The sequence below is a fragment of the Oryctolagus cuniculus genome, chromosome 4 (genome assembly GCF_051225735.1).
Source record: "Oryctolagus cuniculus isolate XC-2025 breed Fujian yellow rabbit chromosome 4, ASM5122573v1, whole genome shotgun sequence".
Lineage (NCBI taxonomy): Eukaryota > Metazoa > Chordata > Mammalia > Lagomorpha > Leporidae > Oryctolagus > Oryctolagus cuniculus.
This window is the reverse complement of record NC_142870.1, coordinates 66,058,406-66,074,772: the sequence shown is the minus strand read 5'-3', so window position 1 is coordinate 66,074,772 and position 16,367 is coordinate 66,058,406. Positions and strand designations below refer to the sequence as shown.

The 16,367-nt window shown below is 37.1% G+C and overlaps 1 pseudogene; it reads right to left on the bottom strand.

Moving 5' to 3' along the window:
• The window catches only part of LOC103350619 (inositol hexakisphosphate kinase 2 pseudogene), a 190,728-nt pseudogene that overhangs the window by 13,466 nt on the left and 160,895 nt on the right, over positions 1-16,367 (bottom strand).

Sequence of the window (16,367 nt, the reverse complement as noted above, 5' to 3'; positions counted from 1 at the left end):
TGAAGCAAGGAGTCACACATTCTATCTGGGTCTCCCACTTGAATGGCAGGGGATCAAGTACTTAATGCCATCACCGCCTGCTCCCGAGGTACATTAGAAGGGAACTGGATTGGAAACAGAATAGCGGGACTTAAACCAACACTCGGATGTTATATTGGACATCCCAAGTAGCAGCTTAACCTGTTGTGCCATAACACTATCTCCTTTTCTGTTTATTTACGTATTTATTTTTACATGGGCAGATGAAATTATCTGTTCGTGATTTAAAAAAAGGTGTTTTCCATGTAAAACATAATTACTTGAAGTATATGTATATACTATGGAATGACTATAGAATTGTATCTATGAAAAGTATGAAATCTGTTCATTTTTATTAATAATTAAACTTTAAAAATAAATAAATCTAATTAACATACATACTTCTCATGTTATCATTTCTTATAGTGAGAATATTTATATATATTCTCTTAAATTTTATTAAGAATAAAATACGTTAGCCGTAGGCAGCATATTGCACAAAAGACTTCATGAAATTATTTCTTCTAAGTGAAATTTTGCATCTTTTGACTGTTATCTCCTTACCTCCATGAACCACCTCAGCGTCTGCTAACTATCAGTCTACTCTCTTCTATTATGTCAGCTTTTTCAGACCACATATGACTGAAAACATGCAGTATTTGTCTTTCTGTGTCTGGCTTGTTTCACATATATTATGAACTCCAGGCATATTTATGATGTGGCAAGTTACAGCATTTCCTTTACATGCATGTATAGTAGTAGTCCTTTGTGTATGTATATTACCTTTTCTTTATGCAGTAATGACACAGGTTTATTCTCTGTCTTGGCTATTGTGAATAAACATGAGAGTATATGTATCTTTTCCTCATACTGATCTAATTTCTTTTAAATATAAATCAAGCATTGGGGTTGCTGGATCATATGGTAATTCTATTTTTAATTACTTGAGAAATAATTGAAGTGTTTTTTCATAATGACTATACTAATCTGCATTCCCATCAACAGTGTGTAATGGTTCCCTGTTCTTTATGTCCTCCCTGATACTTGTTATCCTTCAGGTTTATGGTAATGACCATTCTAACAGTTGTGAAGTGATATATAATAGTGATTTTAATGTGCAGTCTCTTGGTGTTTATTGATGTTGAACATTTTATTCAAATACCTGTTGGTCATTTGTATTCTGTAGAAAAATGTCTATTCAGGTCTTTTGAACAGTTTTAGTTGAGTAATTTGTTACATACATATATATATGTTAATATAATCCTATTTTTCTTTTTATGTTTTTATTGATGCTTTTTCATTTTTAATAAAGATGTCACATTTCATATCCATGTCATGGAGATTTTCATCTGTTTTCTTTTAGAGGTTTTAGGGTTTCAGATGTTATATGTAAATCTTCAAATAATTTATAATTTATTTTCATATAGAATTTGATAAGGACCTATTTTCATCCATCTTTCTGTTTGGATATTGATTTTCTCCTATAGCATAAATTGAAAATTGTCCTTTATCCATTATGTGTTTTTGACTTCATCATCGTCAATCAGTTTTCTGTAATATGCTAACTTCATCTGTCTTTATTTTCCATTGACTTAACTTATATTTTTATGCTAGCACTGTGCTGCTTTGGTAACTATAGATTTGCACTATATTTTGAAGTCAGGTGGCAAGAAAACTCCAACAAGGTTATTTTTAATAACAACAACAAACAACAATTGCTTTGGCTATTCAGGATTTTGTGCAGTTCCATACACATGTTAGAATTTTCTTTTCAAAGCCGGCGCCACGGCTCACTAGGCTAATCCTCCGCCTAGCGGCGCCGGCACACCGGGTTCTAGTCCCGGTCAGGGCACCAGATTCTGTCCCGGTAGGGCACCGGATTCTGTCCCGGTTGCCCCTCTTCCAGGCCAGCTCTCTGCTGTGGCCCGGGAGTGCAGTGGAGGATGGCGCAAGTCCTTGGGCCCTTCACCCCATGGGAGACCAGGATAAGTACCTGGCTTCTGCCTTCGGATCAGCGTGGTGTGCCGGCCGCAGCGTACCGGCCGCGGCGGCCATTGGAGGGTGAACCAACGGCAAAGGAAGACCTTTCTCTCTGTCTCTCTCTCTCTCACTGTCCACTCTGCCTGTCAAAAAAAAAAATTTTTTTTCTTTTCAATTTCATCATTTGCCATAAAGGCATTTAGTTAAATAATACAACTTACTAAAAATTCCATAGTTTCTCTATTTGTAATGCACTTTTATCAAATACTAAGAGTATGTGTAAAATACTAAATGTTTATTGGAAGTTTTGTTAGGATTGGTAGACTTATCTCATTGTTTATGGAATAATACAACACCATTCAATTATCAAAATTTCAATATTTCCCAATATTGCAAACACTACTCAATGTCACCCTGCCTCCCCCGCCCCAATTCTCCTCACCATTGCTTTCACTTCTTCTCTTTTAGCTTTTCTTATGACTGCCTCTTTTGCTAACTTGCCTTTTCAGGCAAACTTTACAATCACATTAACTTCCAGACATGGAGGGTGGTAAGAATTCATGGCATTCATACCATAATTGCTTTAGTTTTATAGTTTATTATATGGGTATTGATATCTTTATGATGTTGAGACTACTTAATTTAGAATATAGTATATCTTTCCATTTCCTAAAATCAATTTTTATGTACTACCAATTTGCATCTAGGTATTTTATATCCATTTGTATTTATTTATTACTGTAGCAATTGAGCCTTTTCTTCCAACACATTTGATTTTTGTTCACAAGTAGAAACACTATTAATTTTTGTATACAGAAAATTTTTACTATGAACAAGAGATTATAGTTATTGACTATATATAATATACATTGGATTTTATCATACTTGTTAAATTAATTATAAAATGTATTTCATATTCTTCAGGAAATCTACTGAAAATAATAGTAAATCAATGTCTAAGTGATTTACTCTTTGAATTTATATGTGTTTCCTTTTAGGAAAAAAATCCATGTAATAAAAATAGTTTAATTAAAAAAGGCAAAAGAGGAATGTAATTTAAAACATCCGGGAAAAATACAAAGCAAAATATGAACTGATAAATATCAACCTAAATATATTAAAAAATTTACAAAATTTCAACTAAATGTTGCTTAAAGGAGACACACCTTATAGAAATGTACATATATATCATATTTTCTTTATCCATTCATCTGATGATGGGCACTTTGGTTATTTCCATGTTTTGGTTATTGTGAATAATGCTACCATAAACACAGTGGTGCAGGTATCTCTTTGATGGAATGTGTCCGTGTCTTTGGGGATATATACCTAGAAGTGGGATTACTGGATCATATGGCAAGTCTATTTCTAGCTTTTTAATAATTCTTCATGCTGTTTTCCACCACAGCTGTACTAATTTACATTCCAACAATGTGTGAGAATTCCCTTTTCTCCACATCCTCACCAGGCTTTGTTACTCTCTGGTTTTTGGATAATAGTCTTTGGACAGGGATCATGTGATACATCGCTGTAGCTTTGATATGCATTGCCTGATGGCCAGTGATGTTGAGCATTTTTTTTAATAATTTGTTGGCCATTTTCATTTCTTCTTTTGAGAGCTTTGCCCATTTCTTAAGTGGATTGGCGTTTGTATTGCTGTTGAAAATTGTTTTTATGTTGCTGCTATATTCTGGATAGTATTTCTTTGTCAGGTAAGTTGTTTGCATATGCTTTTCCCATTATGTTGGCTGGCTTCACTGTCTTCACTGTATTTACTGTTTCTTTTCATGTGCAGTAGCTTCTGAGTTTGATGTAATTCCATTTGTCTAGTTTTGCTTTTGGTGCGGTGCTCTTGGGGTCTTATCCAAGAAGTCATCACCAACACCAATATTATGAGTGTTTCCTCTAAATATTCTTCCTGAATTGATATTTTTTATCAATATGTAATATACTTCTTTGCCTCTTTTTATATTTTAATTTAGTCTTTTTTATCTGATGTGAATATAGCTACTCACACTCATTTTTGGTTTCCATTTGCACCAGTACCTCAGTTTCACTCTATGTGAGTCTTTTTTTTTTGACAGGCAGAGTGGACAGTGAAAGAAAGAGACAAAGAGAAAGGTTTTCCTTTGCCATTGGTTCACCCTCCAATGGCCGGCGTGCTGCGGCCGGCACACCGCGCTGATCCCATGGCAGGAGCCAGGTACTTCTCCTGGTCTCCCATGGGGTGCAGGGCCCAAGCACTTGGGTCATCCTCCACTGCACTCCCTGGAGGCAGCAGAGAGCTGGCCTGGAAGAGGGGCAACCGGGACAGAATCCGGCGCCCCGACCAGGACTAGAACCTGGTGTGCTGGCACCTCAAGGCGGGGATTAGCCTAGTGAGCCGTAGCGCTGGGCCTATGTGTATCTTTATCTGTGAAGTGAGTGTCCTGTAGGCAGCATATAGTTTGTTCTTGGTTTTTTGTCCATTCAGCAAACCTAATCGGAATTTAATTTATTTACATTGAAGTTTAGTACTAATAGATAAGAACTAGAATCTGTCATTTGGTCGATTGGTTACAGATTATGCCTGTCCTGTTAGTGCACTGGTTGCTATCATTTGTTTGCATGATGTTTATTTATAATTTAAGACTCCTAGTTCTTATAAGGACTCATTTCTTATAATATAAATTTCTTATAAGGCTGGTTTGGTGAAGGTGAATTATTTGTTTTTACTTTTCCAGGAAATATCTTATTTCTCCTTCACTTTGAAGGATAGTTTCAGTGAATTCTTGGTTGAAAGTTTTTTTTCTCATATCCCACTCTCTTCTGGCCTGCTGAGAAGTCTTCTATTAATCTTATTGATTTTCCTTTATTCATAACTTCATGTTTTTCTCTTACTATTTTTGGGCTTCTTTCCTTGCCCTTAATTTTGACAATTTGACTACAATATGCCCTGGAGAATATCTCCTTTTGTTGGGTTGACCTGGGATTCTTTGAGCTTTTTGTTTCTTGATGACCATATCTTTTTCCAGACGTGGAGTTTACAATCATTATTTCACATAGTAAGTTCTCAAATTCCTTTTCCTTTTCTTCTACCAGGATTATCTGTAATATTAATATTTGGTTGCTTAATGGTAGCCCCTATTTTGTGTAGACTTAATAATTTTTATTTTTAATTTCTTAAAATTTATATAAAATGAACAATTGTATTTCATATATGCAGGTTTAGGAGCATAGTGAGAATTATCACACTACCTTCCCTCATACCCGTTCCTACCCTCTCTCCTCCTTCCTTTCTTATTGTTTCTTTTAATTGCTATAGTGAAATATTTTCTGTTTATTTAATAATCATAAGCTTAAACTTCCACAAAGGAAAGAATTCAACAAATAATGAGAAGAAAAAAATACTCTTCCTCAACAATAGAGAAAAGGGTTGTAGTGAAGTTATTTTTTCTTTTAATTATTGCAATGATATACTTTCTTACAATCACAAGGTTAACTCTCCCCTAAGGAAAGAATCCAACAAATAACAGGTAGAAATCCCGCCAGTCTTTAAGAATATAGACAAGGGCTATAAACAATAATCAAATCTCAGTGTCACTTTCACTCATACACATTACGTTTTTGTATGCTGTATATTAGTTACCACAAATCAGAGGAAAAAATGCCACATGTCTTTTGGAGACTGGGTTATTTTGCCTAGCATAATGGTTTCCAATTGCATTCATTTTGCAAAAATTGGGAAAGACAGGATTTCATTGCTTCTTGGCCTTTGGGCTAAGATCAAGTGTAAAAGACAAGATTTCGCCGGTGCTGCGATTCAATAGGCTAATCCTCCACCTAGTGGCACCGGCAGACCAGGTTCTAGTCCCAGTCGGGGTGCTGGATTCTTTCCCGGTTTCCCCTCTTCCAGGCCAGCTCTCTGCTGTGGCCCTGCACCCCATGGGAGACCAGGAGAAGCACCTGGCTCCTGCCTTTGGATCAGCGTGGTGCGCCGGCCACAGCGCGCCAGCCGTGGCGGCCATTGGAGGGTGAACCAAGGGCAAAAGGAAGACCTTTCTCTCTGTCTCTCTCTCTCACTATCCACTCTGCCTGTCAAAAAAAAAAAAAAGAAAAAAGACAAGATTTCATTCTTTTTTACGGCTCAGTTGAATTCCATACTGCATATATTTCACATTTTCTATATCCAGTAATCAGCTGATGGACATCTGGGTTGATTCCATAGCTTAGCTATTGCAAATTGAGCTGAAATAAATAGGGAAGTACATATGCATGAGGGATATGCCAGATTAATTTTTGAGGATTTCCAGTTTGACTGACAGCTGATTTCTCATCAGTAACCCTACAGGCCATGAAAGAATGAGAGACGTAGTCCAAGTCCTAAAAGGAAAAAATCAACACAATACTGTACACTACAAACCTCTCATTTATGAATGATCTCATTTATGAATAAATGTGTAATAAACATCTTCCAAAACAAACAGAAATTGAAATAATTTTTCACAACTCATTCAATCTTAAATGATGCCAATAGATTGCTACATACAGAAACACAGAAAGATACTTGTGATTATGAAAGAATGTGAAGGCAGAAAATCTTCTAATAAAAGTACAAAGAAAATCCAAAGCAAACAATTTTAATATCAATGGAAAAAAATAGCAGGACTACATCCTCTAAAAATAGTATTTAGTAGTAATTTTATAAAATTCTATTGGTTTATGTTTTGTTTTGTATTTTTCCCAGCTGTTTTAGATGTAACAATAATTATCAGAGAAATAAAAAGAGTCATCAGGAATCACTATAGTTATATCCCAGCAAATTGGAAAATCTAGAAAAATGTATAGATTTATTGACAAATACAATTTACTAAAATTAAGTCTTGAAATTATGGAAAACCTAAACAAACAATAACTAAGACAGAGATCGCATTGATAGTAAAGACTATCCCAACAAAGAAAAGCCCAGAATTGGATGCTCTCACTGCTGAATTCTACCAAATGTTTAAAGAAGAGCTAATTCCAGTTCTTAAACTATTAAAAACAATTGAAAGGGAGGGAACACTCCCAAATTCCTTCTATGAGGCCAGAATCACCTAAATTCCAAAATCAGACATATTCATTTTTTCAAAGATTTCTTTATTTATTTGAAAGACAGAGTTACATAGAGAGAGGAGAAGGAGAGAGAGAGAGAGAGAGAGAGAGAGAGAGAGAGAGTTCTTCCATCCTCTGGTTCACTCCCCAGTTGGCGACAATGGTTGGAGCTGCACCGATCAGAAGCCAGGAGCCAGATCTTTCCTCCAGGTCTCCCATGTAGGTGCAGGGGCTCAAGGATTTGGACCATCTACTGCTTTCCTAGGCCATAGCATAGAACCGGATTGGAACTGGAGCAACTGAAACTCAAGCCTGAGCCCATATGGGATGCCGACACTGCAGGTGGTGGTTTACCCACTACACCAAAGCACTTACCCCAGACTTATTCATTTTTAAAATCTCTTATCTTTTTTTATTTATTTGTTTATTTGAGAGCCTGATTTACAGAGAGAGGGAAAGGCAGAGACAGAGAGAGAAAGATAGAAGGAGATCTTTCATCCACAAGTTCACTTCACAAATGACCATTAAGGCCTGGGCTGGAACAGGACAAATCCAGGAACAAGGAGTTTCATCCTCGTCTCCACATAGGTGCAGGGACCTAAGAACTTTTGCCATCCTTCACTGTTTTCACAGGTGTGTTAGCAGGGAGCTGCATCTAAGGTGGAGCATCTGGGATATGAACCAGTGCCCATCTGGGATGCCAGCACTACATGCAGCAACTTAATCTCCTGAGCTACACCAGCCTCTTATCTTTATTTTTGAGTTGAGTTATTTCAAGGTGTTGCCCTCCAGATAAAAGAATTCTTTCCTTCACTTGGTTTTTCTGCTGTTGGTATTCTCAAGTGTATTTTTCATTTCATTTATTGAAGTTTTCATCTTTAAAGTTTGTTGTTCCTAAGAATTTCTCTCTCTGTGCTTTTTTTCATTCAAGTCACCTATTGGTTTTTTCATTTCTTTAATATGTCTATCTGTATTCTCTCACTTTCAAAGATTTTCCTTGTAATTATTATTCTGAATTCTAGTCAGCTATTTTATAGATTTCCTTCAGGTCAGGATCTATTTCTGGAGAATGTGTTTTGTGTGTCATGTTACCTTCTTTATGTTTCTTGTGTCCCTATGTTTATGTCTGTGCATGTAGTGTTATAGTTCTCTCATCTTTATGGAGTATATTTTATTGGAAAAGAATTTGTGGTATAGATGGAATTCTTAGCTTGTTGATTCATTTTGATTCTAGTTAAGCCCAGAAGTAGAACTTCTGAATGATTTATTTTATCTTAATCAGTGTCAGCTGTGTATATAAGTAAATAATGGCCAAGTTTATAGCAGTTCATGTTTGTGTACAAGTGTGACTTTGAAGTGCATATGGGTTTCCTGGCTCTGAATCTTCAGTCTCTAGAGGGTTTTGTGTCTGTTACACTAGAGATTGTGATGGCCATAGCCTCATTTTTGGACAGCTCAAAGGGGCTGTATCCTTTTCCTACTAATAATCCTGTGTTATGCTGTGGTTTCTGTCACCATTAGCTATGGCTTTAGTACTGTGTGGTGAATGGGCCCTTTTCCAGTCCCTTCTAGGAGAGTACATATGGTTATCATGTTTATAACACCACAAACTCTAATCCTGAAACCATGGAATGTTTTGGTTCAGTTCTATTCCTGTCCTACACATTGGCTACAATGTATACAAAGGTTTTCCACTAGCAATATGGGTGTGGAGATATAGAAGCATACAGCTTCTTCTTTAAGTCACATGAAAACATGTTCAAGATCACTAGCCATTAGGGAAATGCAAATCAAAACCACAATGAGATTTCACCTCACCCCAGTGAGAATGGCTCACATTCAGAAATCTACCAACAACAGATGCTGGTGAGGTTGTGGGGAAAAAGGGACACTAATCAACTGTTGGTGCGAATGTAAACTGGTAAAGCCACTATGGAGATTCCTCAAAAACCTGAATTTTACCCTACCATTCAACCCAGCCTTCCCACTCCTTGGAATCTACCCAAAGGAAATTAAATTGGCAAACAAAAAAGTGGTCTGCACCTCAATGTTTATTGCAGCTCAATTCACAATAGTTAAGACCTGGAATCAACCTAAATTCCCATCAACAGTAGATTGGATAAAGAAATTATGGCATATGTACTCTACAGAATACTATACAGCAGTCAAAAACAATGAAATCCGGTCATTTGCAACAAGATGGAGGAATCTGGAAAACATCATGCTGAGTGAACTAAGCCAGTCCCAAAGAGACAAATACCATCGGTTCTCCCTGATTGGTGACAACTAACTGAGCACCAAAAAGGAAACCTGTTAAAGTGAAATGAACACTATGAGAAATGGTGACTTGATCAGCCCTTGCCCTGACTGTTGAAATATTGTTATGATACACAAATTTATGAAAGTGAAAGACTCATGAGTAGAGCCTATATTTTCTACTCAAAAATCAATAAGAGGTGAAAGCCCTGATAGAAAAAAAAAATGGATAAAACATTTAATCAGTTATATAAAAAACACATCCAAATTATCAACTAAAATGTTATACTTATATAAATATGTATTAATTAATGGACTGTTGTTTGTGCTTTGCTTTAAATTGTGCTGGTAAGGTAAGCAAGAACAGGGCTAAAGCAGAAATGAAAGAAGGGTGGCGATGAGTTGATAACTATTGTGGCTGGTTGAAGAAGATATAGAAACAGAAGTCATTGTATTATCTTTTCTGTTAAACTATTTTTGGTTGCAGGCTTTGTGGTACAGCAGGTTAAGTCATCTTTTGTGCCACCCACATCTTATATCAAAGTTCTAATTTGAATCCTGGATGTTCCACTTATGATCCAGCTTCCTGCTAGAAATCCACTGATTTCTAGATGATCAGTATTTGTGTCCTTGCCACACATATGGGTTATGTTGATAGAATTCTGGAATTCTGGCTTTCTCCTGGCCCAGCTAGTGGAGTGAACCAGTTGGTGGGAGATCATGCCTTTCAAATAATAGAAAATTTTTCAAAAAGTGTTCATGTTAAATATTAAAAATGCAATTGTTTTAAAATAAGAATGAATCTTAAATGGCTCTTAACTAATGTTCTAGTGCTTCATAGATAAAAATTTTGTTGCATCTGGAGTTAGAATGACTGGAACCCAGAGTCATCATATAATTAAAAGAAGAAATGAATTTTCACATCTAAACTCCTAAATGACCTTGCAAAAATTCCAATTTTCAATGTTATCTAAAGCTATCTGTCCATGTAATCTTAAGGATATGCATATATTTAATTATTTGTTGAGAAATATTTGCTCATTCATTTAGAAATTATACATTAAAATTTTATGCCAGGACATAAGACTAAATATTGATACACATAGTTCTGTTCTCTTAGTTTTATTTTAGACATTACCCAGCAATATAGTAATTTGTGTATGTGAGAGTTTCTGTGTCTATGTGTAGGCATGTGATAATGTTTTTGGTACCTTCATTGTATTATCATGACTTATTTTTAAAGATTCATTCATAGGGAAACCAAGATGGCCAAATAGTTACAATATGTGCTGAATCTGATTAGAGGAATAAAATAGAAAAGTGTAGGAAGTGTCTTCTCAGGTGAAAGTTGGAAAGAAATTTGCAGTGGAAATTCTACAGAAGGAGAGATGCCGGGGAGCAGTGTGGACAGTGCACACATGCATCAGCGAGCAGGGACACTACCCACAGCAACCATATCCAGAGGCTGGAGGAGATGCCAGTTGCTGAGGGAGAGGTGGGAGAAGCCTGCAGCTGCCCAGCCAATGTCACTGGTGATGTTGCCTGAGGGATAGCATTTTGAACCACACTGACTTTCAGTTTGGACTGGAGCCAAAGCAGGGGCAGGGTATCCACTTAACCTGGTGAAAGAAAATCACATTTCTTTCTTCCCATCTCCCTAGCAGGGGCACCAAGTGACCAGCAGAGAGAAAACACCAGTAGAGGCTATAGCAATTTTCAATCACTTGCGAGTAGGGGATTTTAGCAGAGGGTAAGTCTGCATTACCCACTGATTTTCAATCTGGAATGTTAGATTGACATGGGGCTTGGCACTCACTTGGGGCTGTAAGGCTCTCTCATTCCCCAACCATATCAAAGCCTCTCAAACATCTAAGACAGAACAAGCATAGCCCGCTGGGGCTGAATTTGCCTCAGCTCTCTCTGTGGTTGTGAGAGGATTCCAGAACTGAGAGCGGATCCTCTGTACCCTGTGACTGTGGAAGACTTGCATACTATGACTGTGTGAATTCTGTGACTGCATATTGTGTGTGGAATGAAGACAGGTCTTTGGGCAATCACTCTGTCTGGCTTCAGACTCTCAGGAGTTTCTGAAGATGTGGAAGGAGAAAATGGATTAGAAGTACTATTCAGTGAAATAAAAGAAAATACTCCCAATTTGAAGAAAAAAGGGACATCCAAGTAGAAGAAGCACATTGAATTCCTAAAGGACATGATCAGAAAAGATATTCACCGTAACACATTATAGTAAAACTTTCAATAGTAAAATATAAAGAAAATCTTCTAAAAGAGAAATCCTAGATTACCTTTGGAAGATCCCCAAGTATACTAAAAGCTGATTTCAAATCAGAAACCCTACAGGCTAGGAGAAAATGGAAAGACATAGTCCAAGTCCTGAAAGAAAGAAACTGTCAACCCAGAATAGTGTACCCAACAAAATTCTCATTTATAAATGAAGGAGAAATAAAGATATTACAAAAGATACAAATTCAAAGTATTTGTTACCACTTTTCCAGCCTTACAAATTATTGTTAAATATGTGCTACACAGGGGCCAGTGCTGTGTCATACCAAGTAAGGCTGCCACCTGCAGTGCTGGTAACCTATATGAGTACCAGTTCAAGTCCTGGCTGCTCCATTTCCAGTCTATCTCTCTGCTATGGCCCGGGAAAATAGTAGAAGATGGCTGGAAGGCTTTTGTCTCTGGCCCTGCATGGGAGACCTGGAAGAAGCTCCTGGCTTCAGATTGGTGCTGCTCTGGCCATTGTGGCCAACTGGAGAGTGAACCAGCACATGGAAGACCTCTCTATCCCTCTCTGCCTCTGCCTCTCTGTAACTCTGCCTTTCAAATAAATAAATACATCTTTTTTTTTAAAGATGTGTTACACCAAGAAAGAAGAAATGATAATCATCATTATGAAAGTATATGAAGGCAGAAATTCTCCTAGTTAAAATACAAAGGAAATCCAAAGCAAATAATATGAATATTTATGGAAAAATGGTAGGATCAAGTTGTTACTTAGAAATAAGAACCTTGAATGTAAATCATCTAAATTATCCAATTAAAACATACAGACTGGCTGAATGGAATTAAAAATAAGATCCATCTATTTGCTGACTATAAGAAACACACTTCACCAACAAAGATATAAACACTGAAAGCGAAAGATGGAAAAAGTTGTTCCATACTAATGGAAAGCAAAAACAAGCAGATGCATCCATTGTAATATCAGACAAAATAGACATTAATGCAAAAACTGTTGAGAGAAACAAAGAAGAGCATTATGTAATGATGAAGGCACAATTCAATAGGAAGATGTGATGGTAATAAATGAATATTTATCCAATTACAGGCCATCTGGCTATTTAAAATAAATGTTAATGGATCTAAAGGGAGATGTAGACTCTTTTTTTTGAAAGGCGGAGTTAGACAGTGAGAGAGAGACAGAGAGAAAGATCTTCCTTCTGTTGGTTCACCCCCCAAATGGCCGCTATGCTGTGCTGATTCGAAGCCAGGAACCAGGTGCTTCCTCCTGGTCTCCCATGTGGGTGTAGGGCCCAAGCACTTGGGCCATCCTCCACTGCACTCCCAGGACACAGCAGAGAGCTGGACTAGAAGAGGAGCAACTGAGACAGAATCCGGCGTCCCGACCAGGACTAGAACCCGGGGTGCTGGCGCCACAGGTGGAGGATTAGTCTAGTGAGCCATGGCACTGGCCAGAGACATAGACTCTAATACAACAATGTAGTAATGGGGGAATTCAACATCCCATTTTCGTAAATGGACAGATTAACTAGACAGACAATCAACAAAGAAACGAGATCTAATCAACACTATGGACCAAATGCACACAACTGATATATATATACAGAACTTTTCATCCCACAGTCGCAGAGTACAAATTCTTTTCTTCAGTGCAAGGAACTTTCTCTAGGTTAGATCATATGCGACACCATAAAGCAAGGTTCAGCAGTTTCAAAAAATTTAAATCATACCTGTATCTTTTCTGATCATTATGTAATGAACCTGGAAATGAACAGCTTAAGCAACTCTGTAAAGTAAGCAAACAAGTGGAGACTGAACAACATACTCCTGAGTGAACAGTGGGTTACTGAAGAGATAAAAAATTTTCTGGAAATGAATGACAAATAATATGTTAAAATTTATGGAATACAGCAAAAGCAGTGTTAAGTTTCTAACAATTAGTGCCTACTTCAAGAAATTTCAATGTCATCAAATGCATGATCTATCAGTGCATTTCAAGGACTTAGAAAAACAAAACCATACCCCAAATTAGTTATATGAAATAAATGATTAAAATTAGATAAGAGATAAAAAATTGAAACCAAAAATGAAAATGAAACAAAAGTTCAATGAAATGATGAGCTGGTTTCTTGAAAAAAAAATACATAAATTGATATACCATTGGCCAACTATATAAAAAAAAGGGAGAAGACACAAATCAATAGAAACAGAAGTGAAATAGGAAATGTTTTGATGGATATCACTGAAGTAAAAAAAATCATGAGTATTAATACAAAACTTGGGTAGATTTCTGACCACATACAATCTATCAAAATTGAGTCATGTCGACCTAAAAAACCTAGACAGACTAATAGCCAAGACAAAGACTGAATCACTAATAAAGACATTCCCAGCAAAGAGAAGTCCAGAACCAGATGGCTTCACTGCTGAATTCCACCAAACCTTGAAAGAACTAATTCCAGGAGCTGGCACTGTGGCACAGTAGGTTAATCCTCTGCCGGAATCCTGTAGGGGCACTGGCTCTGGCCCCAGCTGATCCTCTTCCAATCTGGTTCTCTGCTGCGGCATAGGAAGGGTGGCACAAGTGCTTGGGCCCCTACACCCTCCTGGGAGACGCAGAGGAGGATCCTGGCTCTTGGTTTTGATCTGCTCAGATCCAGCCATTGCATCCATTTAGGGGTTAAACCAGTTGATGGAGGACCTTTCTCTCTGTCTCTCCCTCTTACTGTCTGCATCTCTTCCTCTCAAGTAAATAAAATTTTTAAAAGGAAAGAACTGATTCCAATTCTTCTCAAATTATTCAAAACAATTGAAAGGGAGGGAATACTCCCAAACTCCTTCTATGAGGCCAACATCACCTTAATTCTTAAACCAGAAAAAGATACAACAGAGAAAGAGGAATATAGACCAGTATCCATAATGAACACAGATGCAAAAATTCCCAACAAAATATTAGCTAATTGAATCCAACAATGCATAAAAATTTGAGGGCGGCCTTGAGGCACAGGAGGTTAAAACTCTGGCCTGCAGGGCCAGCAACCCATATGGGCTCTGGTTCCAGTCTTAACTGTTCCACTTCTGATCCAAGTCTCTGCAATGGCCTGAGAAGGCAGTGGAGGATGACCCAACTCCTTGGGTCCTTGCACCCATGTGGGAGACCTGGAAGAAACTCCTGGCTCCTGGCTTCAGATCAGCTCAGCTCTGGTCACAGTGGTCATTTGAGGAGTGAACCAACAGATGGAAGACCTCTCTCTCTCTCTCTCTCTCTCTCTGACTCTACTTCTCTCTCTGTAACTCTTTCAAATAAATAAAATAAATCTAAAAAAAAAAAAAAAGAATGATCACTCACCTGGGCAAAATTGTGTTGGTCCCTGGTATACAGAGATGGTTCAACATACACAAATTGAAAAATGCAATATATTACATTAACAAATTGAAGAATAAAAACATTCTGCTTATCTCAGCAAATGCAGAGAGAGCAGTTGATAAAACACAACATCTTCCACGATAAAGACTTCTAGCAAACTATGTAGAAGGAACATTCCTCAACACAATCAAGGCGATACAGGACAAACACACAGTCACCAACATATTGAATTATGATAAGTTTGAAGCATTTTCACTAAGATCCAGAATCACAATACCAGACTTCAAGATACACTACAGTGCAGTTATATTCAAAACAGCTTGGCACTGGCACAAAAAATAGACATGGTGACCAGTGAAACAACTAACTAAACTTTTAAAATTTGCAAGTATCAGCTGACTGAATGCTAAAGAGAATTGGAGGACAATTGAATCCTGTGCTTTTGATTAAATTCTGTTTAATTTACATCTGTAATCTGATTCAAGTATTATCCAATATTAAAAGGCCCATATTTAGGAAGTCAGAAATTAAAATGTCCAGAACAATATTAGTAGTTAGGTCAAATTCATATTCCAAAGTTAATGATTTTATTTATTTGTCTTTTACCTTGTTAGATTACAGGTTCAAAGAATTTAGTGTTCTGATACAATTATATGGTTATATTGGTAGAATAATAGTTCCCCAAAGATGTCTGCATTTAATTCCTGAAACCTGAGGAGATTTTCTGTTACATTGCTAGGGAAAATTAAGCATGCTAATGAAATTAAGATCTCTATCTGCTGAGTTTAAAATGGGAGAATGTCCTCAATAATCCAGGTGAGTTCAATATAATCAAAAGGAACCTTAAAAGACAGAAGCAAGAAAGAAAAGAGTCTGTTTCAGAGAGATGCAAAATAAAAAAGATGTAGTTGGCCTTTGCTGGCCCACTTAATTAAACAAATTTGGCTCAGGTTTTGTTTTTGCTTCGTGTACTCTTGCTTTTGGGTTACTAAATGGTTACTGAGTTATTAAAGGTTCATGGCATTATTGTTGGAAAACAGAATTTCCAGAAAGAGAACTGCTAATGAAATAAATCCTATCCTCCAAAAGTTAATATTACATTCTTAACCATCTTATAACTGTGCTTGGAGTGGGAATGTTATTAAGGTGAGAGGCCCTGATAGAATTGGTACCCTTTAGAAAGATACACCAGAGAGTACACACTTTCTCTCTCTTTCAAATGAGGACACAGCTAGAAGGTGGCCATCTGCAAGTTAGCCAGAGAGCCCTCACCAGATGTATACCATAATGACATTATGATTTCAGTCTTTTAGTCTTCACAACTTTGAGAAAGTAAATTTCTGCTGTGTGAGCCACCCCATCTATGTTATTTATTGCAGCCTGAGAAAAATAACATTGCACATACAGTGTG